General features: G+C 35.7%; 2 non-coding genes across 2 annotated transcripts; both read left to right on the top strand.

Moving 5' to 3' along the window:
- Window positions 1-891: 891 nt before the first annotated feature.
- On the top strand, window positions 892-965 carry TRNAN-AUU (transfer RNA asparagine (anticodon AUU)). The gene has a single exon. It is a non-coding gene; the product is annotated as a tRNA-Asn (tRNA).
- Window positions 966-3,431: 2,466 nt separating this feature from the next.
- On the top strand, window positions 3,432-3,505 carry TRNAN-AUU (transfer RNA asparagine (anticodon AUU)). Its single transcript has one exon. It is a non-coding gene; the product is annotated as a tRNA-Asn (tRNA).
- The last annotated feature ends 943 nt before the right edge of the window (window positions 3,506-4,448 follow it).

Genomic DNA, 4,448 nt, shown 5'->3' with positions numbered 1-4,448 from the left:
GCGTGATTAAACAGCTCTTCATTTTCTGGCTTTATTTTTATGCTAACAAATTTGTTCTCTGAAAAGTGTCCACAAAGCCAAGTCTCTGATTAACACCTTTGTAGGGATGGTTTTTCACTTATTACTAAATTAAACTTGCTTCATTGGAAAGGCAGCAAGATGCATCCTCATTTCAATGTCTACTGAAATAATACAGGTTGACACCAGGAAACATTAACGCCACTGCATCCTTGCTGCTTTCTCATGTGGAAGTCTGTTTAATGTGAAAACAAGGTGATATCTAATTAGCACACAGGTAAGAAATTACGAAAATCTTTATTTAAGGGTGAAGATGTTTCTCACAAAATTGTTGCCCCAATGCATCATTGAAATTCAAGCTGGAAAGATGATTTTAATATATCACTTGTACATTTTGTATTGCTCTTCTGTTGACAATGTAGTTTTTTTTGTCAATTACCATTTTAATAATAGGGTAAAGAAAATTAAGTGGATTTTTGAAAGAAAACTATACTGTCAATATACTATTAAAACAAATTAAAATGGTAAAAGTTATTGTACTTTAAGTAAAAATAAAAGAGCAAAAATATCAATCCCAGTTTTGATTACTTAAATTAACAAAAAAAAATGCATATAGCAAAGGATAGTTTCAAACTGCCTACCTCTGGGTTATGGGTCCAGCATGCTTCCATTGCAGTACTCTGCTGCACACGTAAGTGCAAGAGATCCTGAAGCACTCACTCATCATGGGAAAGTACCAATGTGTTTCTTCATTGGTTGATGGAAGAAACATCTTACAAAAACTCTCCAGATTATTGATTTTTTAGTGTTTTTCTAGGAAACGTTCTAGATGTATGCTTATTAGCCTTTGTCAGTACGTACTTTTTGCAAAGTGTCTCTGTGGCGCAATCGGTTAGTGTGTTTGGCTATTAACCAAAAGGTTGGTGGTTCAATCCCACCCAGGGACGTAATTAACCTTGTGATCAGATTTTGGTGATATTTAAGTAGACAAGTCAAAATTTCAAACCTCCTCTTATGGTGTAGGGTACATGGCCTTCTTTGATGTAATCAGAGTTAGATTTGATTCAGTGATTTTATAAAAAACAGCTCGGAAGCACAATTTAGCAGTGGGTTGCAGAGAAAAAAAATATGCTGGCAGAAAAATCCAATCGAGTGATTAAACAGCTCTTCATTTTCTGGCTTTATTTTTATGCTAACAAATTTGTTCTCTGAAAAGTGTCCACAAAGCCAAGTCTCTGATTAACACCTTTGTAAGGATGGTTTTTCACCTATTACTAAATTAAACTTGCTTCATTGGAAAGGCAGCAAGATGCATCCTCATTTCAATGTCTACTGAAATAATACAAGTTGACACCAGGAAACATTAACGCCACTGCATCCTTGCTGCTTTCTCATGTGGAAGTCTGTTTAATGTGAAAACAAGGTGATATCTAATTAGCACACAGGTAAGGAATTAAGAAAATCTTTATTTAAGGGTGAAGATGTTTCTCACAAAATTGTTGACCCAATGCATCATTGAAATTCAAGCTGGAAAGATGATTTTAATATATCACTTGTACATTTTGTATTGCTCTTCTGGTGACAATGTAGTTTGTTTTTGTCAATTACCATTTTAATAATAGGGTAAAGAAAATTAAGTGGATTTTTGAAAGAAAACAATACTGTCAATATACTATTAAAACAAATTAAAATGGTAAAAGTTATTGTACTTTAAGTAAAAATAAAAGAGACAAAATATCAATCCCAGTTTTGGATTACTTTAATTAACAACAAAAAAATGCATATAGCAGAGGATAGTTTCAATCTGCCTACCTCTGGGTTATGGGCCCAGCATGCTTCCATTGCAGTACTCTGCTGCACATGTAAGTTCAAGAGATCCTGAAGCACTCACTCATCATGGGAAAGTACCAATGTGTTTCTTCGTTGGTTGATGGAAGAAACATCTTACAAAAACTCTCCAGATTATTGACTTTTTAAAGCAGGGCTGGCCAAACCAGTCCTCGAGATCTACTAACAGTTCACATTTTCTAGACTACCTAGCTGGTGCACAGGTGTAGTCATTACTAATTAAGATGTGCTGCATTCATTCCTAACTGACCATTCTACAGATCTCCAGGAGGCCTGGAAAACATGAACTGTTGGAAGATCTCGAGGACCGGTTTGGCCAGCCCTGTTTTTAAGTTTTTCTAGGAAACGTTTTAGATGAATGCTTATTAGCATTTGTCAGTATGTACTTTTGCAAAGTGTCTCTGTGGCGCAATCAGTTAGTGTGTATGGCTATTAACCAAAAGGTTGGTGGTTCAATCCCACCCAGGGACGTAATTGACCTTGTTATCAGATTTTGGTGATCTTTAAGTAGACAAGTCAAATTTCATACCCCCTGTTATGGTGTAGGGTACCTGGCCTTCTCTGATGTAATCAGAGTTAGATTTGATTCAGTGATTTTATAAAAACATCTAGGAAGCACAATTTAGCAGTGGGTTGCAGAGAAAAAGAAATATGCTGGCAAAAAAATCAAATTGCGTGATTAAACAGCTCTTCATTTTCTGGCTTTATTTTTATGCTAACAAATTTGTTCTCTGAAAAGTGTCCACAAAGCCAAGTCTCTGATTAACACCTTTGTAGGGATGGTTTTTCACCTATTACTAAATTAAACTTGCTTCATTGGAAAGGCAGCAAGATGTATCCTCATTTCAATGTCTACTGAAATAATACAGGTTGACACCAGGAAACATTAACGCCACTGCATCCTTGCTGCTTTCTCATGTGGAAGTCTGTTTAATGTGAAAACAAGGTGATATCTAATTAGCACACAGGTAAGGAATTAAGAAAATCTTTATTTAAGGGTGAAGATGTTTCTCACAAAATCGTTGCCCCAATGCATCATTGAAATTCAAGCTGGAAAGATGATTTTAATATATCACTTGTACATTTTGTATTGCTCTTCTGGTGACAATGTAGTTTGTTTTTGTCAATTACCATTTTAATAATAGGGTAAAGAAAATGAAGTGGATTTTTGAAAGAAAACAATACTGTCAATATACTATTAAAACAAATTAAAATGGTAAAAGTTATTGTACTTTAAGTAAAAATAAAAGAGACAAAATATCAATCCCAGTTTTGGATTACTTTAATTAACAAAAAAAAATGCATATAGCAGAGGATAGTTTCAATCTGCCTACCTCTGGGTTATGGGCCCAGCATGCTTCCATTGCAGTACTCTGCTGCACATGTAAGTGCAAGAGATCCTGAAGCACTCACTCATCATGGGAAAGTACCAATGTGTTTCTTCGTTGGTTGATGGAAGAAACATCTTACAAAAACTCTCCAGATTATTGACTTTTTAAAGTTTTTCTAGGAAACGTTTTAGATGAATGCTTATTAGCCTTTGTCAGTATGGACTTTTGCAAAGTGTCTCTGTGGCGCAATCGGTTAGTGTGTTTGGCTATTAACCAAAAGGTTGGTGGTTCAATCCCACCCAGGGACGTAATTAAGAACAAATTTGTTAGCATAAAAATACAGCCAGAAAATGAAGAGCTGTTTAATCACGCAATTTGATTTTTTTGCCAGCATATTTCTTTTTCTCTGCAACCCACTGCTAAATTGTGCTTCCTAGATGTTTTTATAAAATCACTGAATCAAATCTAACTCTGATTACATCAGAGAAGGCCAGGTACCCTACACCATAACAGGGGGTATGAAATTTGACTTGTCTACTTAAAGATCACCAAAATCTGATAACAAGGTCAATTACGTCCCTGGGTGGGATTGAACCACCAACCTTTTGGTTAATAGCCATACATACTAACTGATTGTGCCACAGAGACACTTTGCAAAAGTCCATACTGACAAAGGCTAATAAGCATTCATCTAAAACGTTTCCTAGAAAAACTTTAAAACAGGGCTGGCCAAACCGGTCCTCGAGATCTTCCAACAGTTCATGTTTTCCAGGCCTCCTGGAGATCTGTAGAATGGTCAGTTAGGAATGAATGCAGCACATCTTAATTAGTAATGACTACACCTGTGCACCAGCTAGGTAGTCTAGAAAATGTGAACTGTTAGTAGATCTCGAGGACTGGTTTGGCCAGCCCTGCTTTAAAAAGTCAATAATCTGGAGAGTTTTTGTAAGATGTTTCTTCCATCAACCAACGAAGAAACACATTGGTACTTTCCCATGATGAGTGAGTGCTTCAGGATCTCTTGAACTTACATGTGCAGCAGAGTACTGCAATGGAAGCATGCTGGGCCCATAACCCAGAGGTAGGCAGATTGAAACTATCCTCTGCTATATGCATTTTTTTTTTGTTAATTAAAGTAATCCAAAACTGGGATTGATATTTTGTCTCTTTTATTTTTACTTAAAGTACAATAACTTTTACCATTTTAATTTGTTTTAATAGTATATTGACAGTATTGTTTTCTTTCAAAAA

This window comes from Pseudophryne corroboree, unplaced genomic scaffold (genome assembly GCF_028390025.1).
Source record: "Pseudophryne corroboree isolate aPseCor3 unplaced genomic scaffold, aPseCor3.hap2 scaffold_510, whole genome shotgun sequence".
NCBI classification, from domain to species: Eukaryota; Metazoa; Chordata; class Amphibia; order Anura; family Myobatrachidae; genus Pseudophryne; species Pseudophryne corroboree.
This window is presented reverse-complemented; position numbering and strand designations above follow the sequence as displayed.